This window comes from Odocoileus virginianus, chromosome 2 (genome assembly GCF_023699985.2).
Source record: "Odocoileus virginianus isolate 20LAN1187 ecotype Illinois chromosome 2, Ovbor_1.2, whole genome shotgun sequence".
In the NCBI taxonomy this organism is placed as follows: Eukaryota; Metazoa; Chordata; class Mammalia; order Artiodactyla; family Cervidae; genus Odocoileus; species Odocoileus virginianus.
In genome coordinates, this window is record NC_069675.1 from 52314439 (window position 1) to 52339349 (window position 24911).

General features: G+C 39.7%; 1 protein-coding gene across 10 annotated transcripts in view; it reads right to left on the reverse strand.

Annotated features, from left to right (window-relative positions):
* Positions 1-24911, reverse strand: part of CTNNA2 (catenin alpha 2) — a 1320632-nt gene that overhangs the window by 219816 nt on the left and 1075905 nt on the right. The window lies entirely within an intron of this gene.

Below are 24911 nucleotides of genomic sequence, written 5' to 3' on the forward strand. Positions count from 1 at the left end.
AGGGTTCTTGCCTTCAGTCAGCCTCAGTGGATTTTCCTCATCCGCTCCTTAATTTCCCAGGCAGAATCAAAGGACCCAACCTCTGAGTTAAATAGGGCTTAAAAGAACCCCACACATTTGAACATCTCCAGTGGTAAGGGATTTGTGAATAATGATATTAAGTAGATGATTATTACCAAGTGCCAGGCACATACTGTCTCCTTTAATCTGCCAAACAACACTTCTGGTTGGTCTGTGGTTTCCCTGTTCTGCACATGTGGGAGGTGTGACGTGGTTTGGGAGATGCTAAGTCATATCCTGACAGTCTGACCCCAGAGCTCAGTGAGGAGAACTCTGCACCATGCTGCCTCTTAGGATCTTCCAGAACAGCTCATGTTCCCTTTAAAGGAAACCTCTTTCTTACACTGACACAACCTATCTTCTTATAACAGCCCCCTCAGCCCTGACTTTGCTTGTATTTGAGACAGCCCATCCAATCAATTGTAATATTTTTAAGATAAAGGACAATTAGACCAGATAACAGTAAAGCATGCTACTGCGCCTTTGTTCTGACACATTCTCCATTGCCAATTTGAAGCAGCTCGATATGTTTTCCTCTCCTTCTCTTTGCCCTTTCATTTTTCTCCAGCAGCACATTAACAGAAGCCAGAACTTTGACAATTGTTCAGCTAATTTCTAAATGATTGAAATAATTTATTATTATTCCAGTCAAGGAGAGTTTCTATAGGAGCCAGGACAGCTGCTAACAGTGCCCATAGAATGGGTATTATTTCATTACACAAAAGCCTGACATTCAGTGGAAATCACCCTCCAGGAAAATACGGGGGTGGAGAATAGAAACATAACTTTTGATTTACATTCAGGTCAGAGGGTCGACTCCCTTTGATCAAAATTACAGGATGTTGTTACCCCATCCATCCTCACATTCTCCCACTCCCACACAACTCTTGCTTTATGAGACCCTGTGATCCTCCCCAACAGAGCTCTGGAATGCTTCTTATTTAAGCAGGTTCCTAGCCCTGTGATGGTTTTCTCTCCTCTGGCTTGTTTCTCTGTTTTTTTTTTTTTTTTTTTTTAACAGTCTCTGTGGACCTAAACAGAATTAACTGAGCACAGCTCACACATGGGAAACTCACTAATCACGAAGCCATTACTGAAGCCAGCAGAGAATGCTTGTTCTGAATGAACCATATGAGCATCCACCCACTGTCTGCCTCCATGGTGAAGACTGGCATCAATAGAGCAAGTCAGAATGCTGCTCTCAGACTGACATTCCTGGCATCACCCCTTCATAAGTCCATAAAGAGCTGGGGTGTGGGTGGGAGGTTACTGTCAAGCCCTACCAGCCTGGACCATATCTAGCCAAGGCCAGTAGTGACCTACCCCCAGCCTCCTCAATCTTGAAAAGCCCTTGAGCCAGAAAAAGCTGGGCAGCTGGTATGTTAGGAGATCTATCTCACCACATTTGGAATGGGAAATCCATTTGATCCCCCCATGCATGCTAAATGCTGTAAATGTTGCCATGAGTGTCCACAGGAACATAAGTCAACAGTCTCTAACTAATATCCATTGATCAAGTCTGCCTCCTTGACCTCCAGACAGGCTTTCAGTTTCAACTCCAGCTCCACCAGAGACAGAACCAGCCCCACATATCTTCACCCTACCCTTTCCCACCATGACCTGGGTGGAAGACTCTGGAGCTTTTGCCTCATTCTGGCCGACACTTTCCCAAGAGATCAGAGGTGCTTGCTCTATCCCGAGAACAAGTCTCCCTAATCTAAAAGACAAATTCTCATCATACGCAAGCCCAAACCTGTTCTGGTCAAACTTGATGGTCTGAACATTTGGCCATCTCCAGAATGTATTGTCTGAATTGGTTTTCCCCAGCCCACTCTGAAAGGAGCATCTGCCTCTCCTCTGAAGTGAGCTCCATGCCTTTGTGAGAGAACTAACCCAAAATGGGGTACAGTGTGTGACTCAGGATCTGCATCAGTGTTGCCTGAGATGTTAGAATGTGAAGAGCTGCCCAGAGAACTGCACCCATTTTGGCAATCAGCCCCATGACACCTGAATGATTTGGGAAACAGATGGAACTTTATGGACCATCAGTTTTAAAGCCATTTAGAGTATAGATGACTGGATTATAGCCTCAAAAGCGGGAATCGTGTTTGTTTTACTCACCAATGTTTATTTATAACACCTAGCACAATGCCTGGCAAGTAGGAGATGCTTGATGAACACTTGTTGATTAAATGAATGGATGGATAAGCTGAGGTCCACAGTATATAAGATCTGTGAGCAGGCTCTGCAATTAAATAAACCTAGTTCTCACTCATGATTGTATTACAGGCTAACTGCACGATCATGGGCAAAGAATATAACTAAAGTTCCATTGCCTCAACTATAAAATGAACACAAAAGCATTTCTGTTATGACGAGAAGGTCTCTCCCCAATTTTATGTTGAAAGTCCTAACCCCTTGTACCTCAGAATGGGGCTATACTCAGATATAGAACCTTTTAAGAGATAATTAAGGTAAAAATGGACTGAATCTGATTTAACTGGATTCCTTATAAGAAAAGGAGATTAAGACACAGACTCACGTTGAAGAAAGACTACTCAAGGACAAAGGGAGAAAATGGCCACCCTCAGCCAAGGAGCAAGGCCTCAGAATGAAACCAGCCCTGATGACCCCTTGTTCTTAGACATCTAGGCTCCCCTTTGTTTACGCCATCCATTCTGTCCTAACTGCTGCCAGGACAGCAGTCCTGGTAAGCTAATACAAGTATTTGCAATGTCTGATGGGATGGCTATTGTATTCCTAATATAGTGCCTGGCACATAATAAGTACCAAATACAGTTTAAATGTTAAAACTAGTAATAGATTCAACATGCTCTGATATATATATATATATAAAACTGCCCTCATATTCTGGAGTGTGAAATTTTGTCCATGCCCAAATTCCATTGCCATCCTCTTTATGCTTAATTTGAATCTAAGCTGGTACATCTTGATTTAAATATACATAAAAATGATTTTTTTTTCAAGAGTAATTATTGGACTGAGAAACTAAGAGCAGGATGGAAGAATACAATTCCTGAATTTGGATTGTGAAATCTTCTGATTTTGGCTAGAGTTTCCTTAATTCACAAAGAAAATCCTAAAAACGTTCCCACCTCCTGAAATTATATCAAATATTTTGCTCAAATCAAATCTGAGTTATTATTCACTCCAACAGAGCAGGGGTTCCAACTGAAGGGTTGGAGCCTATGTTAGGTATGAGTTCCAGTGCGGTGATTCACAGAACTCAGTCTCTTGACTGAAGTCCAATCCCGTAAGAACATGGTAGTAACTGCAACGTAGCATGGATGGGGGCTCAAGGGTCTGCAGCATAAGATGGGCCTCTGTTCACATACTCACAGAGGCACCTGATCACACAAGAGGGTGAGAAGGCCATACAAAGGACAAAGACTCACACGTTTTGAGAGACTAACAAGTAGGATGTAAATATTTCTTGCAAAGTGGGAAGGGGAAAATTTGTTTGTTTGTTTGTTTTTTTAATAACACTGGCACCTTAATGGTCAGGAGGCTATTAATGAAGACTTGGGTAAGACAAATAGACAAAAAGACTATAAAAAAGAAATAGAAAAGCTCCTCTCAAGTTCCATTGCAGCAAATTACCATCCAGCCCTGTGATTCTATTGATTTACCTGCGCTATATCAAATTTTAATCACCATAAACCACAGACTAATACAGATCTGCCACCAACAAGTGCCCTTAGCAGAAGGACTTTGATTACTTGGGACACCTCTGAAATTTTTTTTTAAGACTGTCTTGCCTGGAAATGTAGAGATACAAGGAAGCATCTGAAAAATGTCTCTTCTGTTGGGTTTGCAAAAACTATGTATGACACTCTGCTTTTTCAAATTTAGGAATTTCAGAAAATATATGAACAAAAGAAAAAAAAAAAGATATGGTTGGAGGGTTAAGGGGAGGGATTCCAAACAAGATAATTACCATAAAAAGAAACCTTTGAGAAGAAATGATAATTTGCATTTGTTTCATGTGCTAAATTACAACAGATTAACCCTATGGTGTCAGCACATCTTAATACTTTAGATAGTCTCTCTTTTTTCATTGGCGTATAATGGCTTTACAATGTTGTGTTAGCTTCTGCAACACAGAAATCAGTTATATGTGCATACACACACACACACACACACACACATATATATATAACCCGCTCCCTCTTGATCTTCCCTCCCAACCCCCCTACCCCATCACACCCCTCTAGGTCATTGCATAACATCAAGTTGAGCTCCCTGTGCTATATGGCAGCTTCCCACTAGCTATCTATTTTACACATGGTAGTTTATATATATCAGTGCTAGTTTCTCAGTTCATCCCACCCCTCCCTTTCCCCCTTGCATGTCCTGAAGTCCATTCTCTATGTCTATATCTCTAGTCTTGCTCTACAAATATGTCAATCAGTACCAATTTTCTAGATTCCATGTATATGCATTAATATATTATCGATATTCGTTTTTCTCTTTCTGACTTACATTGCTCTGTATAGACTCAAGGTTCATCCACATCACTGTAAATGACCCAACTTGGTTCCTTTTTATGGCTGAGTAATATTCCATTGTATATATGTACCACAAATGTTTTTTATTTTATTTTTAATTGGAGGACAATCATTTTACAATGTTCTATTGGTTTTCACTATACAACAACATGAATCAACTGTTAAGCATACATATATCTCCTCCCTCTTGATCCTCCCTCCCACTGTCCACACCATTCCACCCCTTTAGGTTGTCACAGAGCACCAGACTGAGTTCTCTGCATTATACAGCAACTTCCTATTAGCTATCTACTTTACATATGGTAATGTATATATTTCAATGCTACTCTTTCAATTCATCTCACCGTCTCCTTCCCCTGCTGTGTCCACAAGTCTGTTCCCTAATGTCTGCATCTCTATTCCTGCCTTACAAGTAGGTTCATCAGCATCATTATGTCCACCTCTTTATCCATTCATCTGCCAATGGACATTCCTTAAAAAACTAAAAATAGAACTATCACATGGCCAGCAATCTCACTATTGGGCATATACCCTGAGAAAACCATAATTCAAAAAGATACATACACCCCCAACGTTCACTGTGGCACTGTTTACAATAGCCACGACATGGTAACTAACAACCTAGATACTCCCTTGCTGTTCCCTTATTTCCAGTACACAAAATCTTAACATTAAATCAGTGTGTTTTTAACTGTGGTCATCATATTAGTTTATCAAGAAATTAATAAGTGGCCCCTTAAAAGGAAAACAACAGTGTTCTTCCTGTAACTGGGAAATCTGTATATTATGCCTCAGAGATTTACAGTGACCATAAGAATGTTAAAGATCTGGCGATCTCCTTCAACCATGGAATCTGTTTGTTTACATTGGTTTAATCATTTTCCAGGAAATATCTGTTAACATATAAAGAAACAACACTCTTCAATCAAGGTTTCTGATGCATTGGCTTAAATACTACTGTTTCTGTAGGTTTCTAACATCATAGCTCTGTATTAGGAGAAGATGAGACACATACATAATGCATGCCCTGAACAATGAATCTGTTTTCCTGAAATGCTCAGGAAAGTCAACCATAGGTGCTTTATTTCTTAGCTAAGGCCAGTAACATACTTAACTCTAATTTCTCTTAACATGTGCAAACATAACCAAAAACACTTTTGGAAGCATCATTTTTCATTTAGAGACTTGGATTCTGCATCTAAGTCATGGTGTGGCATAAACCAGAAGGACACATGACCCCTAGAACTGAGTGGTCCTAGATTTTACATATTGGACTGTCACTGACTTGTCTGATGTTAAGCTCCTTAATCTCTCTGAGACTTTATCCATCACTTGATAAACTGTATAGTCATTCTAATGTCTGAAGCTCCAAGAAATTTTATGAATTTTGAACTCAAAGGTACAAAGTTGGTTAAAAATCTTAAATGTTCCTGCCTTAGTCAGAGGCTCTATTTTAAAATGTACCAGGAGACAGATCATTAAAAGGCATTTTAAGTATAGGAAGTTATTTGAAAACAGAGAGCAGAGACAGAAGGAAAGCCAGAGATAACTCAAAGCATATGGCCACGTGGAATGATTACAGGTGATTTCAATTTTGTTCTAACTTATCTGTGGTTTCTAACGTTTTTGCAATGAACAGGTATTATTGTTACAATAAAAAATAGACCAAAAAGAATTTAATTTTTGTTTTTAAGTCTTTCAGGTCCTTAACCAAGCTTCTGCTGATTTGAAAAGCCTTATTGTAGATGGCTAATCAACCACTGTAGACTAAATATGCAAACCAAAATCATCAATATTTGGTATAAGCAGGAATATGTCCTAGAAAGGCATCTACAGGTAGATGATCAAACACATGGTAGGAATTTGAGTGTGAATCTCTTAAGAACTACTTTTAAAAATTGGGGAAAGAAAAGAAGGAACAGAAAGAGGAAGGGAGGGAAGGGGAATGTGGGAAATAAAAGCATTGCTGCCCCATCAATCCACAATTTTAGCATCATTACTTGGATTCCTGGTTTTCTGGAGTCCCTGCTAAATACAAAGATCCCTGGGACATATTAAGCCTTATCAGCTCTGTGCCTATTAAGAGCATGACCCTATAAAAATCACTTCCAGGACAGGCAGGTTGAAAAAAATTTCAGCAAGAAATGACATCCATGCAAATAGTTCAGCTCTGGTTCTCAATCCTGGAGACACAGAGATATCACCTGGGGATCTTTGACCTGGTTGATGCTCAGGCCCGATCACAGATCAACTGAATTAGAATTTCCATGGATGGGGCCCACAGGTTAAGAGCTTCTGAAGTTTCCTGGGGGATGCTAATGCATATCCAGGATTCAGAAACATACAGGGTAGGTGAAACACAGGAATTACAAGCAAATCTTACTGACTTTTCAATTTTGCTGAATGCTTATCAGAAACAAGAGTAGTTTAATTTTCTGGACTGTACGAAAATTTTCAGATTATAACTGATTGAGGGTGAAACTGAGTACAATCACCCTTATTGTTGAACATTGTCCTAAAATGCCCATTTCTCCCTTGCCTAGTAAATGCAAGAGGTGGAGGAAATGGTGTCTTTCTTTAATGAGTGAGGCTCACCTATGCAGCCTTGGATCTTCACAAGATTTGAGGACAAAAATGGAGAAGGTGTCAGTGATGGGCTCAATCAGGAGAGACCAGGCTTTCCTGGACAGTTGCTCTTAAGCTGAGAATCCATGACCAGCATATTTTGCTGTATTTTGACTCTTTCTAGAATTTAGTGCAGAGATTAGGGTTCTCTTGTGTGTGTATGCTTAGTCGCTGAGTCATGTCCAAGTCTCTGTGGCCCCATGAACTTGAGCCCACCAGGCATCTCTGTCCACAGGATTTTTCAGGCAAGCATACTGGAGTGGGTTGCCATTTTCCTCCTCCAGGGGATCGTCCCGACCCAGGGATCAAATCTTTGCCTCCTTAGTTACTTGAGATTCTACCATAAATATTCAACAAGATAATCTACATGTTCGTATCTGTCTTGTTCGTTTACTTATTTGGCTGTGTTTTTTAGTTGTGGTACTTGGGCTTAGTTGCTCTGCCACATGTGAGAATTGTAGTTCCCCAACCAGAGACTGAACCTGAGTCCCCTACATTGCAAGGCTTATTCTTAACCACTGGACCCCCAGGGAAGTCCTTGTATTGTTCTTTTTATGAAAAGATAAGATGAAATGGTTAATTCTATACTGCTCCTGTCTCCCTGGGCTTCCCTGGTAGCTCGGCTGGTAAAGAATCCACCTGCAATGCGGGACACCCCATTTTGATTCCTGGGTCAGGAAGATCCTCCTGAGAAGGGATGGGCTACCCACTCTAGTATTCCTGTGTTTCCCTAGTGGCTCAGATGGTAAGAATCTGCCTGCACTGAGGGAGTCCTGGGTTCAATCCCTGGGTTGGGAAGATTCCTTGGAGGAGGGAACAGCTACCCACTCCAGTATTCTGGCCTGGAGAATCCTATGGACAGAGAAGCCTGATCGGCTACAGTTCATGGGGCCACAAAGAGTTGAACAGGACTGAATGATGACTTTCACTTTCTGTTTCCTGTCTCCCTGGAAGAATGGGCAAGCCAAGAGGGTCCTTCTTAGTTATACATCGTCTCCATCCCCACCCTAACTTGCCCCCTCCCCTACCACCTTCTACACAAGTTAATAGCAATACTGGATTTTTAAAACCGAGCTAAAAAACCTTCCCACCCAAACATTTGTTTAGAAGATTGGGAGTCATCAAAGGATCATCAAACTGAAGTTACCCCAGAGTGGGAAGAGAAAGAAGGGAGATGCCTGACTGATGGGGTAGGAAAGGAGGAATTATTCCACCAGAGACTTGCCCCCAACTGAAACTAACAAACATCCTCCTCATATTCCAGGAGGTATTAAAGCATCTGTGCATATATGAAATTCTGCAACAACCTGTATGTAATCTGGTATGAATGAAGTGTATACCTCCCACGTGGGTCTCAAATAAAAGAAATAAATTGTACACTGAAAAACTTGCTTCAAGACTCCCATAAGACCCTTAGAGCTCTATGGAAAGAGCCAGCAATACATATTTGCCTTAGAAAAATAAAGTCTAGTGATAATCCAGCTTGAGCTCCATGGAGTAGGCACATACCACCCACACATGTTACCCAAGAGTTTTTTCAGAGGGAGGAGGAATAGATTGACTCTGAAGGAATTTAGTTCACTTGAGAAATACAATACAGGAGAAAAAGTATACCAAGGTCTCTTGATTGTTGGAGAAGAAAATTTAGACTACCAACTTTCCTTCCTAAAATATTCAGCTATGTGAACAATAAAAATGACACCAAGCACAGAGTTGAGATCTACCATTTAACCAAAAGCACACTCAACATCTATCTATTTTCAGCAATGTCTCTGATTTTGATAGTGAACATATTCATGATGGTCATAAATCTCATCAGACTTAACATAGAAAAAAGTTGGAAATTTTTGAATTCATGTTAAGGGAAGTTAGTGCAATCAGAATACATTTGCTTTTTTTTTTTAATGAGAAAAATCCTGTTTCCCCTGAAAGAACCCTAAGGAAGAAATTCTTTTGTATTCAATTTTTTTTTTTTTCACCAAAGAACAGGAATAAAGACAAAAGGAAAACGTATACTGACAGGCCTTTAAAATTACATATAACTGGATTCTCACTTGTTAGGAATCTGTGTCACTTTTAGAATTTCCAGATATTTTCACAAGTTCAGAGTCCAACAGTTTGAAGTGTCCTGCTATAAGGGTTTTAAATCTAACTGACATCACTTCCGATGTGCCGTTCTCCCTTTAAAAAAAAAAAAAAAACCTACATATTTTTAAATTTCAATTAATTTGATAAAATTTCCAAGTGAATCAAAGAAAACTAGAAGCCAAAGAAATTACTTGACAAGAATCAAATACAAACACACATACACACACACACACACACACACACACAGAATGTTTTGCATTCATGACTATATGGGGCATTTACTAGAGGACAGGTCCATGATCATGTCCCAGAATATGGTCTATCACTCTGAGTAGCTCAATGTAATGAGCACATCACGTTTGTACACTCTGCAGGCTATTCTTTCCAAGACAGTATGTTTCTACCTGTAGTCCTAATGTTGGCTGCATTATACTTACCTGGATCACTTTCTAAAAATACAGATTCCTACACCTCGTTTGAGATATACTGAATTAGACTGTCTTGGGAGGAGGGAGGACTTAGGAATACGCATTTTTCAAATTTCTTAGGAACTCTAATGTTGGAAAGTCCTGTTCTAAGTGCAACACAGATTCTAAAAGAAAGTCAAGAATGCTCCAGCGGTGCTGTGATAGCGAGACACCAGGTTCCTCTGTTCAAGGGATTTTTCCAGGCAAGAATACTGGAGTGGGTTGACATTTCCTACTCAAGAGGATCTTCCTGACCCAAGGATCAAACCTACATCTCTTGCATCTCCTGCACTGGCAGGCAGATTCTTTACCACTGCACCACCTGGAAAACCCACCACCACAAACTATACTACTCAACAAACTAGGACAAGTCCACACCTCTCCTGATTCCAAAAGCTCTTTCTATTAGATCATGGGTGTTGGCTTTGTTTCCCCAAGTAAACAATAAACAGTAAAGGAGGTCACTTATGCTTTTTCTGTTTCCTTTTCAATTCAGGGCTCATAGATGGTGCCCAATAAATATTTTTTGATTGACTGACAGAGAAAAGGAATAAATGGTAACCTGAAAAATTAATTTCCTCATTCTGTCAGTTTGAATTAATCCTATTATGGGTTGAAAATTGCACCTTGCTCTCCATTCAAAAACCTGCCTGCACAACTGTGAAGAAGGAGGCTAGTTCAGCCTCCATTATTGTCTTCTGATCCTATAAAAGCAGGTGATGTTTCTCTGAATCAACACTAAAGAACATCAATTGTGTACACACAGACCCAAGGCACGATTAAGCAAACTTCCGTTCCATGGGAAGACTGTCTTCGTTTCACCAAACAATACTTCTGGACTACAAATTTACCTTTTCCCCAGCTGCGGAACCCAAAGGAAGGTTAAAACAGGTGAACAGGTAAAAGGAAAAATGTGGGCTTGAGTTGCTTACTGTGAGCCTCTGTCATTGTCAGCCTCAGGTAGGTATTACAGAAGGTGCTGACAGAGAGAAATGGAAATTTGTGACCCTGTCAGAGCTAGGGTCACTCTGTTTTCTGTTTTGAACTACCTGGAGACTAATTAATAGGAGAAAATAAGATGTGGATAATGGCAAATATGATGTGAGATTCTGTCTGGGTCTTTCTCTGAAGCCACTCATAGTTGTGTTTTATTTGGCAAGGGGAGAGGTTTCAAGACTGAAACTCATTAAATTCTCTTGTCTTCCAGAAGAAGGTGAAGGTGTTAGGATCTTCATTAAGCAGACAGAAACCAGAGAGAAAAAAGGAAAATAGAGAGTGGCTTCATGGCTTGGAATTCTAACATCAATGGATCATCCTCTTGTACCAAGAGGGTGGCACATGGGAGCTCCTTGGAGACAAGAGAAATACACATATTAAGAAGTAAAAGCAAAATATAGTCAGGGTTCCCACTGAAGTAGGGGTTAGTGCATGTGTTGAGGGGGTTCAAGTTACAAGAACTTTCACTGCATGACTCATTTGGTCTGGAGTCTTCAGCATTTAACTACCGTCCTGTCATTCTGATGGGGCTTCCTGTGTGGTCTGATGGCTAAGTGCTAAAACAAACAAGATGCTAAATAAAATCTATTGCTCCATCTCCAGACCTCCTTCTGAGAAGTTTAGTTCAGTTCAGTTCAGTTGCTCAGTCCTGTCCAACTTTGCTACTCCATGAACCACAGCACGCCAGGCCTCCCTGTCCATCACCAACTCCCGGAGTTCACCCAAACCGACGTCCATCGAGTCGGCAATGCCATCTCATCCTCTGTCATCCCCTTCTCCTCCTGCCCTCAATCTTTCCCAGCAGCAGGGTCTTTTCAAATGAGTCAGCTCTTCGCATCAGGTGGCCAAATTACTGGAGTTTCAGCTTCAGCATCAGTCCTTCCAATGAACACTCAAGACTGATCTCCTTTAGAATGGACTGGTCGGATCTCTTTGCAGTCCAAGGGACTCTCAGGAGTCTTCTCCAACACCACAGTGCAAAAGCATCAATTCTTCAGCGCTCAGCTTTCTTTATAGCCTAACTCTCACATCCGTACATGACCACTGGAAAAACCATAGCCTTGACTAGACGAACCTTTGCTGGCAAAGTAATGTCTCTGCTTTTCAATATGCTATCTGGGTTGGTCATAACTTTCCTTCCAAGGAGTAAGCGTCTTTTAATTTCATGGCTGCAATCACCATCTGCAGTGATTTTGGAGCCCAGAAAAATAAAAAGTCAGCCACTGTTTCCACTGTTTCCCTGTATACTTCTTCTTCAGAAAAGTGCATATCAATAAACTGGGAGCTACGAGAGATGGACTCATTAATGCCCTCTGACCATATCACAAACCTGTCCCACTAAGGGAGCCTGAAGGAAGATGACTAGAAAGGCTGAGGCTTAAGGTGTTGACTGAAGAGTGGAGGAGATATGCAAGGATGGACCATATAAAGACATGCGTATTTATTTGCTTTTTAGAGAAGAAAAAAAATTTGTGATATTTGCAAGCCTTTAACAAACTTCTGCAGGCTACTAGTCCTCCTGCAGTCAGTCCTCTGTGGCCTTTGGGAAGAAAGATGCAAGATAAAGATCACACCATCTTCCTCCCTGAAGACAGCCTGCATGACTTCTGTCTCCCTTTTGTCCTTAATCAGCAATGATATGTATTCTTGTTGGTCCTGGCTCATCCTCTGGCTGATGACTTAACTAAGACAGGCATAGCTCTGACCCACACTTCTAGAGTAACAGCAACAATGTCAAAAAAGAATATTAGAAATAGTAAAAATAACCAATGATGACGATGATAAAGTTTACAGGGCACAAACTAGTCACCAAAAATGATTCTATGAATTTACATGATATTTTCCACCTTTTCCTCTCTAAAGCCTGTAAAGTCAATATTGTTATTATCCTCATATTGCAGGAGAGGAACCTGAGGGACAAAGAGGAAAAGCAGCTTGCCCAAAGTCAGACAACCAGTAAGCGATGGCTTTGGAAGTTGAACTTGGGCAGTTCACGGCTGTTGCATAGAAATTAACATAGTGTCCAAATGTCTCCTTACTAGGGAAATGTGTTTTCACATTTCAGCGTTCTGTCAAAGAGAGATTAAGTCCACCACATGCTATGCTATCAGGCAAAGAACACTGACTTCACAGCATAGTAGAGGACAGATAATCAAGACGCTGGAGTAACAGGCAACTATTCCCTTACCTTGTAAAGAAGCAAAGCAACTTGCAGGAAGTGGTTTCCAATTCAGGCATGACCATGGTTTAAAAATCTGACTCTATCACTTGGTGGATGTGTGAACTTACCCACCACTTAGATGAGCATCTTGATCCATTGAGGTCTTAGTTTCCCTATCCTGGGAAACTACAACCTATGTCCTAATAAGATTTATTACAAAGATTAAGTGCAATAATACACAAAAAGCACCAAGCTTAAGATCTACCATGTAGTCAACACTCAATAATTGAATGCAAATAGTATCATTAGCATCAAACTGAACAAAAAGGGTGAAGATGCCTTTGACTAAGCACAAAAGTTTCAGCTACAATGCTCAGTGACTGATAATTGGAACTCTGAATGAGGGACTGAGGAATTCTAGCACTGATGGAGTGACCAGAGGGGGAGTTACTCAAACAGATGGTCAAAGGGGCTCATCAAAATCTTGGATATACATAACTTCATACACACTAATTGAGAATGTTAGCAGTTTCTATAAAAAAAAGAAATGCAGATTGGCATATAGGCTACCATATAGTCTTTAGAGTTTGATGGATGTGTGACTGACACAAAACAAGACACTAAATATAGATATTTACTACCTTTCCCACTCTCTCACCTTCCAAGATGGATGCTGCTTCAAAATGGACACAGAACAATACGAAAAGATGCAGAAAGAATCTGAAGAATCTATGAGCAAACAGAATATTAATACAAAGATACAAAGGTCAGGGACTTCAGTGGTGATCCAGTAGTTAAGAATCTGCCTTGCATTGTGGGGGACCCAGGATTGATCTCTGGTCAGAGCACTGGATCTGGATCTCACATGCCTTGAAGCAACTAAGCCCAAGAACCACAACTACTGAATCCATGCCACAACTAGAGAGCCTGCATGATGCAACGACAATCAAGTGGCCCACAACCAAGACCTGATGCAGCCAAATATATAAATACATAAATAGTACTTTTTAAAAAGATACAAAAGTCAGAAGAGAGAGGGAAGGGTAGTGAGACAAAAGGTTGGGCTGGGGTCCTGAGTATAATAATAACAGCTAATACTCGATTAAAACTTTCTACATGCCATGTCCTGCTCTAGGTTTATTATATACCAGTTAGCTCATTATCACAACCACCTTACCATTATTTCCACTGCACATACAAGCAAATGAGATCACAGTCCAAATGACTTAAGGACAGCACAGCTAACAAGCGGTAGGCCAAAATTCAAACCAGGTAACTGAAATTCCATTTCTGGCTTTAGCCACTATGTCATATCAGGGGAGCTAGGAGCAGTGCACAGAAAAAGGACATTTAAGGAAAGGAAGCATTTATTAAAACATTTTTAAAATATTTACTTGGCTACACTGGGTCTTAGTTGTGATATGTGGGATCTTCACTGGGGCATGTAAGATCTAGTTGCCTGGCCAGGGATCGAACTTGGGTCCCCTACATTGAGAGTGTGGAGTCTTAGCCATAGGACCACCAGGGAAGTCCTCTGAAGAGATTTTTAAAGCAAATGTTGGCTGTGTAAACCCCTCTTCTCCTTAATTACCCTCAGTTAAAACTTCAGTGCAGGGCTTCCCTGGTGGCTCCAAGGTAAAGAATCTGCCTGCCAATGCAGGAGACACGAGTTCAATCCCTGATCCAGTGCATGAGACAAGTGCTCGGGCCTGGTGCACTGGGAAGACCCAGAGGGATGGGGTGGAGAGGGAGGTGGGAGGGGGGACCGGGATGGGGAATACATGTAAATCCATGGCTAATTCATTTCAATGTATGACAAAAACCACTGCAATGTTGTAAAGTAATTGGCATCCAACTAATAAAAATAAATGGAAAAAACAAAAAAAATCCCTGATCCAGGAAGACCTCACATCCCACATGCTGTGAAACAACCAAGCCCATTCACAGGTATTGAGCCTGTGCTCTAGAGCATGGGACCCACATCTACTGAAGCCCATGCACCCTAGAGCCTGTGCTCCACAAGAGAAGCCACTACAATCAGAAGCCCCTCACTACAGCTAGAGAAAAGCTTGGCCAGCAACGAAGGCCCAGCACAGACAAAATAAATGTTTAAAAAAAAAAAGAAAAAACACAACTTCACTGTAGATTTGTGTATTCCTCAAGGATTTTTGAGGTATGTCTATGCTTCCAGTGTTCTCACCTGAAGAATTCCATGGACAGAGGAGCCTGGCAGGCTCCTCCATGGGGTCGCAAGAGTCGGACATAACTTAGGGACTAAACCACCAATTTAATTTATGCTTCTTCTGGAATATGTTGCCCCTACAAAGATTGGTTTTACAGCCAGACCAAAAAGTCCCCTTCATATTTGGGTTACAAATACAAATAATAAACTACCTGTCTCTGTCTTTGCAGATTAAGGATTTAGTCATTTTCAAAAATATATACTTTTGGACTTCCCTAAAAACCTAAGCTTAAATATAGATATCTAGGTTCCTCCACCCCCAGTGTGGCTAAAGACAGGTAAGAGTCTTCACAGAAAAAAGGCAGAATTAGCTAAGCCCATTTCTGCCTGACCTACCATCTGGTCTCATTTCTGCCCTAGAAAAAGAGCTCACATGGGCGCATCTAGCTTCGCAGTGCTGCTGACTGAGTTCTCTATCTCTTGCTTCTTTCAAATAAGCCTTTGAGACCTGCTTGTTCACTCTCATCTTACCTGATCCAGAGGCTCAAATTATTTCCTGTGTGACCTTTCACACCCATTTGGCCTTCCCGGTTATATCTCCACTTCTTAACTAAGACCACTGCTTACCTAACATATGATATTTTTCAGGCTTTTCTACCCTCATGAGCCCTCCTTAGGAGATGCAGGAAAAATACTTGACATGAAAAGCACAATCATGAAAAGATTCCCACCAAATTATCTATATAAGGAATGCACGTCAACACACTAAAGGCCATATATGACATGCCCACAGCTAATATTACATTCAGTGGCAAAAAAAAAAAAAATTAAAAACATTTCTTTTAAGATCAGAAACAAGACGAGGATGTCTGCTTTTACCACCTCCATTCAACACAGTCCTGAAAGTCTTAGCTATAATAAATAGACAAGAATAAGAAATAAAAGGAATCAAAAATGAAAGCAAGAAATAAAATTATGTGTTTGCAAATGACATGATCTTATATATAAGAAACCCTAATATCTTCACCAAATAACTGTCATAACTACTAAATGATTCAGTAAAGTTGCAGGATACAAAACCAACATACAAAAACCAGGAGCATTCTACACAATAACAATAAAATGTCTTAAAGAGTAATTAAGAAAGCCAGAGCTAGAGAAATCAGACTCCTGACTTCAGACTATACTATAAAACTACAGTCATCAAAACAGTACAATACTGGACAAAAACAGGAATATGGATTAATGGAACAGGATAGAAAGCCCAGAAATAAGTCCATGTACCTACAGTCAACTAGTCTGCAACAAAGAATGCAAGAATACACAATGGAGAAAAGACAGTCTTTTCAATAAACAGTGCTAGGAAAACTGGTCACCTACACATAAATGATTGAAATTAGAACATTCTCTAACACTATACACAAAAACAAATAAAATGGATTAAAGACCTAAATGTAAGACTGGATACTATAAAACTCTTAAAGGAAAACATAGACAGAACACTCTTTGACATAAATCACAGCAAGACCTTTTCCAAGTTATCTCCTAGAATAATGGAAATAAAAACAGAGATAAACAAATGGGACCTAATTAAACTTGAAAGCTTTTGCACAGCAAAGGAAGTCATAAACAAAATGAAAAGAAAACTTGTTGACTGGGGAAAAAATATCTGCAAACAGTGTGACTTATCAGGGATTAATCTCTAAAATACACAAATAGCTCATATAACTTAATATCAAAACAAACAAATAACCCAATCAAAAAATGGGCAGAGACCTAAATAGCCAATTCTCAGAAGACAAACAGATGACCAAAAAGCACATGATGCTCAACATTGTTAAATATTAGAAAAATGCAATCAAAACTAAATAAGGTATCACCACACATTACTTAGAATGGCCATCAACAAAAAGTCTACAAACAATAAATGCAGGAGAAGATGTGGAGAAAAGAGAACCCTCCTACACTGTTGGTGGGAATGTAAATCTCCATAGCCACTATGGAGAACAGTATGGAGGTTCCTTAAAAAACAGTGGACAGATTTACCATATGATCCAGCAATTCCACTCTTGGTCTTACATCTGGATAAAACCATACTTCAAAAAGATACATGCACCCCAATGTCCACTGCAGCACTTTATACAATAGCCAAGACACAGAAGCAACCTGAATATCCATTAACAGAGAAATGGATAAAAATGTGGTACATACATACAAACAAATTAACCATAAGAAAGAATGAAATGTTATTTGAAGCAACATGAATGGATCTAGAGATTATCATACTAAGTGAAGGAAGTCAGAGGAAGAAAAAAATGTATAGCATAATTTACATGTGGAATCCAAAAAGAAGAGCCAGTTTCATAGAAACAGAATAGAATGATTATTGACAGAGACTTGTGGAGATAGGGAAATGTTAGGCAAAGGACATAAGATTCAGTTATAAGAATAGGTTCCGAGGATCCAGTATACATACAGCATAGCAACTAGAGTTAACAATAGGCATTGTGTACCTGAAAGTTGCTTTTAAGTGTTCTCACCACACACACAAAAAGATTTAACTATGTGATGGATATGTTCATTATCTTGATCTTGATAATCATTCTGCAATATATATCACAGCATCATATGTACACTTTAAATATATACAACTATATTTGGCAATTCTTCAGTGAAGTTGAACAAAATAAAAGGCATTGGGAGCTCCTGTATACCCAAACTGCATGGGAGAAGAGGACTGGCTTTCTCTTAGTTGCATATTGTCAGTTTTTAGAAGTGAAGGCCAATGCCCACTGTTCTTTCTAATCACTCCACGAATGTTAAGGTTCTAAGGAAATATTTGCAAGCTGTTTGGTAATTTCAATGCTTCAACCAATGTCCAAGTGGAAGGGAGGTTCAGTGGAAGAATTTCTAGACATCAAAATCACTCTTTTTTATCAGATTTAACTCAAATGTCAAGATCTCACCATAGCCTCTTCCAGTAACTCTAAAATTGCAATTTCCTACTCCCCATCTTCCTTATAGCAGTACATTTTCTTTTTCCACAGCACTTGCCACCTTCTAAATATTAAATAAGTTACATATTTGTTTTGTCTAGCATTTGTTGTCTATCTTCTATTATTACAATTAATTCCCCAAGGGTGGAGAGCTCTGTTTTGTTTACTGATACATCTCACATGTTCAGAACAGTGTCTGGCACATAGAAGGTGGTCCATTAATACTGGTTGAATGGAACTGAAATTAGGATGATGGAAATTTGGACTTGAGAATCATGTCTATTACCAATCAGCAGTGTGGATTTCTTGGGAAAGCAATTTGCCTTATCTTCCTCAGTGGGCTTTTGTAGAATGAGATGTATAATGATGAAAGTGTTTTTGAAAAATATTAAAATGCCATACAAACAGTAGATGTTTTGTCTAGTGCAGCTGCATACAATGCTTCATTTATTCGTATGACTTCTACCTTTTTTGCAAATATCTTAACATTAGAATTCACTGGTAGAAATGAAAAATAAATTGATCATGAAATTTTCCTGACTGTCTTTGTTGCCAGGGTAAATCACTAGCTATAATAAGATACCCTGGCTGCGGCTCATGCAGCTGGCAAAGGGCCCAAAAGTAGTCAAGGAATTATTTAGACTTGGGAGAATCTAGCTCGTAATTACATGATGGATTCAATATCATTACTGGCCTCACTTTCCACCCCTACTGTGTTTACTCATACAATTTTCAGTGAATATTTTATTATCAAAGAGAGGAAAATATTTCAAAAATATGTATTTCTCAAGCAGCAGTGGCAACGGCCTGTATCAGAGAACAGCAGCTGCTCCAGCTAGGAAACAATATTCCCAGATGGAGGACAGGAGGCAGTGGTCAGCATAATAACCATCCTTCACCCATCTCTGAGCCCTTTTTACCAAACAGGCTCTAGTGTGGTTTTTCAGCTGTTTAGAGCATACCCTCAAAAGAGGTCTTTCAGGTTGCAAGTTGAGTACCTTGTCATTGATGAGCAAGAAATGTATGATGGGGAAAAAACAAAACAAACAATGACTTCACAGGTAGGAATTACTGAAGAATCCTGGAAGAAAAAATATGACCACTGGTGAACAAATTACAGCAAAGCAAAAATCTCACACGAGTCTGTTTCGGGTTCATAAGGAAATGGATGGAATGAAGGATACCACTAAATTGTGACTGACTACGCCAGCCTAAACCACACTTAGAAAGTTTTGAGGAACTTCCTTATGAAGTCAGTCTTCTCTGCATAACATACATAGAAAAGTTAAGATTTTTTAAGGTATAAAAATCCCTGTCAAAGAAAAAAGTATTACTGATGAGCAAGACCACTATAAGATTCATGTCTGAAGTAGGCTTAAACAATGGGTGAAAATTAAAACACAAATTCTTCAAAATAGACATACAAAAATAAGTATTCTGCCTTCTTTTTTTTCTTAAAGAAAGCCAGTTAGCATCTCTTATGAACTGAACTGTACCCCTCTGCCAAATTCATATGTTGAAACCCTAACCATGGTACCTCAGACTATGAATACATCCTTATAAGAAGAATTTGGACATACAAGAGAGCACCAGGGACGTGCAGACACAAAGGAGAGACCATGTGAGGAGACAAGGAGAAGGCGGCCGTCTGCAAGCCAATGAGAGAGGCCTCAGGAGAAACCAAACCTGCTAGCACCTTGATCTTGAACGTCCAGGTCCCAGAGCTGCAAGAACATGTACTTCTGTTGTTTAAGTCACCCTATCTGTGGAATTTTATGTCAGTCCTAGCAAATGAATACAGTACCAATATCTTAGAATTGTCCACAGTTTATCAAACAAATTTAGAATAAACGCCCAGGAAAAAAAAAAATTGCCAGCTACATAAACAATTAGGCTTGGGAAATAAGCATTGATTTAATGGTAATCATGCATTTCTGTACTGCCTTTGACAAGGTAATTTGGAAGTTAATAGCATTTAGCAAACTGAGTGCCTTGACATTTGAAAATTTATCTATATTTTAGCATTAAAAGTAATAAGGTCCATTCAAACTAATCACCCCAAGCATTACTTTCCTCATGTCAGTCCCTTCAGTTGTTTTCTAACCAAATCTGAATTACAAAAGTCTAGGATTGAACCGTCTCCTCAGCCCCCAAGGTTTGATGTTATAATTTGGGATTTTCAAAGTGCCTTTCTCAGTGGCCATGAGCATTGTGGATCTCTAAAAAGTGGCTATAAGTAGATTCCCAATATGCATTTGAGGCTATACTCCTATTTTTCCAGAAAGCATCTCATGGAGACACACTAGAAAACAATGTCTCTAGGTGGCTCTGTAGAGCAATGGATAGTGCATTGGACTTCTAGTGATGAAAACGCTGTCTCTTATGCTAGAGCTGCACAAACTTGAAAGTCATGGGACTTGGGAATACTGTTAAAATGCAGACTGAGGTCAGGCATGGAGCCTGAGATTCTGCATTGTCAACAAGATCCCAAGTAAAACAGATGCTGTTGGTCCAGGGGCGACACTTTGAGCAGCTAGGCTTTCTGTAACCAGTATCTACATACCTTGGGTAGTTGAGTCTGTTCAAGACAAGTCATGGTGACCTAGGGATGGTGGCATTCTTCCTGCCTTTGTGTACTGAGCTCACCTTGAATGTGGCTTATGCACTAGATTCACAACACATATTTTCTCTTAACTGCTTGTAAAGTATCCTGCATTCTTCTGATCTTTTCATTTAGAAATAAAGCAAGAGATGATAATGCAAGAGATGACTAGGTAGAGAAATGGGAAGACACTCCTGGTTGAGCAAATGGCAGAAGTTAAAGCTCCGAGGAAGCAAGTTTGAGGTATGTCAGGGCTCTAAGGAAAGTTGTTAAATGCAGAAACATTTGACATATTTATTTTCTTTTAAAAGGAATTAATAGAAGGTCATACTGCAAAGGTAGACCAGGAAGTACCAAAGGAGATCAGGTCAATCGAGGAAATTCCAATCCCAATTTAACTCTCAATTAATAAGCATTTAGTCAATAAGCACTGAGCATGTGACATGTCTGTCCTGTAGTCAGTCTCATTTAATAACTGGTCCAGAACTTTGCTGGTAATGAGGGTGGACTTTAGCATCTACCTTTCTCTTCTTTGTGCACAGATCTCCCAATTTATTATCAACCTTCCTTCTTCTCTGACACCTGCTCCTGTCCTCCTTCCTCAGAGCCTTAGTTTCAGCTTTGCCTTGGTTAAAAAGAAATCAGTGAGACCATCCTAATTAAATATTCCTATTTGAACAACAGTTAACTGTCCCCTCCTGGAAGTACTTTCAGAATATTAAGATGTTCTTTAAATAATGAGATTTTAGGGACCATTAAAGATCACAGGGGAACCATTTGGGGACCAGGAGTTTTTGCCAAATTACTTATGAGAGAAACTGGTGAGTTTTGAGTAATTTCAGTTTCAGAGATAGCTTCAATAAAGAAATAGAATGTCATCTATTTCTTCTGTTACCTTGTTACTTTCTTCAGATCAAATAATGTTTCTTACAAATTAACCAATGAGGTATAGAGCATTGAGTACACATAATTTAAGTTCTATGAGATATATATATTAAAGAGAAGTGACCGCAACTAGGAAGATTTTGCGCCCCAGTGAACATTAGGAAATTTCAGTACCATTTTTGGTTGTATTTGAGTGCATAGTACCACTGACATCTGATGGGATGTCAAGTATGTAGCTAAACATGCTATAGTGAAAAGGACTGTCCCCACAACAAAGAAAAAAATGTTCATCAGGGGGAGGTTGAGAAACCCTGTTGTAAAGCAATTATATTTTCTTTATTAAATACTCTGATCTTCTTAATCTCTACCCATGTACCAAATTCCATTCAATGCCCAGGAGAGATCAGCTCTTTTGAAATCCTGACCACCCACCATGTTACTCCAGAATGAAAAGCAATCACAAGTACAGCTTCAAGTACACCACTGTAACAGCTGGGAGTCCATTAAAGTTCTGCAAAACAGTAAATTTCTTTGAACAACCAAGAGTTGACTCCTTTGAAAGCTACTGTGGAAAATAAGTTATTTTTATCTTAATAACCTAGGGAATTGTGCCTAGAAACTGACAAGCAGCCATGTGAAAATGAAAACCTCACTTCACTTCCTCCTTCTAGGAAAACTTCTGATGAAAACAGGCATTTCATACTGAACTGAAGTTCACCAAGATAGGCTGAAGAAAAAGTAGCTTCAATGCTCTCTTTGTGGATTGATACTTGGACTTTACAGGGAAAGAGAATCATGTCGTTAGTACTTTTTGATCGTGAGAAACTATTCAGAATTCTGAGGCAGCCATTTATGGATGGTATCTGAGCAAAAGTTCTTTCTCCAAAATGCTAGCTAAGCAACTGGCACAACGGATGAATTGTTTTCACTTTGAGAAAAGCAACTGTTACTCTCAGAATTCCAGAAAAATATCTAACAAAGAGAACTCATTGGATGTTAGATTCCACTCCCCTGCCCCCCCCAAAAAAACCACAAAAACACAATCAGGGGAAATAATGGGCAATTATATAACCAGTATTTGTGGAAATACAAGGCACTGAAACCTACAAATATACTGAATGCCAATTTGAAAGGTTTCTGGTGATAGAAAAACCATAGGAAGAAGTAAGACAGAGCTTGTAAAGTTAGTAAAAGGGGAAAATGACCCTCAAGACAAAATTCAAGGGCAAAGAAACAGCAAGGGTCTAACTTACAAATTAGGACCACACCAGTAGAATACTTAGCAGAGGCAGCCAGATTTCCCTGCCCTTCAGATCTTTCTCTTCCCACTTTCCTCCAACAGGAACTCTCCAATCTTACTTTCCAAAGCTTCGTGTTTTGACTTAGCAGCCTGAAACACAGTGTCTGCACTCTTCCTGACTATGTTTCCACATCCTCCTCAAGAAAGTGGCTGGTCCTTAACTCCTATTGTTATTTTTCAGTCTCTAAGTCATGCCTGACTCTTTTGTAACCCCATGGACTGTAGCCCACCAGGCTCCTCTGTCCATGGGATTTCCCAGGCAACAATCCTGGAGTGGCTTGCCATTTCCTTCTCCAGGGGATCTTCTTGACCCAGGATTCAAACCCATGTCATCTGCATTGGCAGGTGGATTCTTAACCTCTGAGCCACCTTAATTCCTGACTGCCCCCATTAAATGAGTTTCGCTTTCTCAACTTTGGACTTTACCTGGATGATTCACCCTCCACAATGGGCAGTGGAGGGAGGGTGGACATTGGGGGTGGACATCCACCCAATGGATGTGAGGTAAAGATGTTACAGGTCTTCTGATGGGGAAACAGGTCTTCTGGTGTCACATTTATAAAATGGGCACATTAAAAATATACCAATTTGAATGCAAAATTGCAACAAAAAAAAATTTTAAGCTCTGTATAACAGAAATACTTGAAGGCACCTACTTGAAAAGACTTGACTTTTTGAGATACTTGATTATGGGGATCCAAACAGCCTCTTGAGTGTTGCATTAGGATAGGTCAAATCACTGCCTATTTTTAGTTTGCAAAGCTACTGATCCATAGAAAATTTGGCTGCTCCCATACCTTTAACAACCCTCCAAGTCTTCAGGCTCCAGAAAGAAACTGTCATGACATTTTACAGAAAACATGCAGCCTTGTTCTTCACACAGGGAGCCTGAAATGCGTTTCTGCCCCTACATTACAGGCTTTACCATCAAAGCACCTTGTGTCTTAAAATTGTTACAAAGCAACCTTTTAGAAAATTTAAAATAAGAGAAAAAATTAAAAAGCTTTGTGGTTCAGGGAAGATGGTGGCTCTGATGTCTTGGATTCTTTCACATAGAACTTGGTCAGGGAATCATTCATTTCGAATATGATAGAGATTTGGGGGTTGGGGAATATGTGCTCATGTTTTCAGTCTTCTAAGAAAATGTTTAGGAAAGATAAGCCCTGGGCTTCTATTGTTTTAGCCTAAAAAATAACAATTTGTCAGTCTAAGCAAGTAACTTTATTTTGGTGGCAACTGGCATTACATGAAAACATTGACTTGATTCCCAGGCATCTTGGACATGTGATACTCACACTCTTTGGCAGCTCCAAACTCTGAATAGGAGCAGTGGAGGGTAGCAATCTGGTTGGAAGTGATAGTTGGAAATTCTGGGAGGTGCATTTGCACAACAGTTTTTATTTAGATTTTACATTAAAGGTCAATTGAAACATCATATTTTTTCTAAAGATGCTCATATTGCATTTGACATATGATTGAGAAAAATCTTTGTTCTTTAGATTAAAAAATGTGTACACAAGTATAACATACATACCCCCACACTCACATGTAATATAGTGGTTTTGAGTGATGGAGAATGCGTTTTGGAGACTGGAGTAAATGTGCTAAAGCAAGGGTCCCCAACTCCTGGGTTCCTCTTAGGAACTGGATCACACAGCAGGAGGTGAGCAGTGGGCAACTGACTGAAGCTCCATCTGTATTTACAGCCACTCCCCATTGCTCACATTACCGCCTGAGCTATGCCTCCTGTCAGATCAGTTGTGGCATGATGAATGCAATGTGTTTGAATCATCCTAAAGCATCCCCCTCACCATCCTCAGAAAAAACTGTCTTCCGCAAAACCAGTCCCTGGTGCCAAAAAGGTTGGGGACCTCTGTGCTAAAAAATGCCACATTACCTGTCACCCCAGGCTTGGCAACCATTCACAACTATTGGCTTCACCAGCAGATACTAGTGAGCTTGCAGAAAAAGAAAAGAACATGGGAGCCCTTAAATCATATAGATAAATGATCTCAGTTAA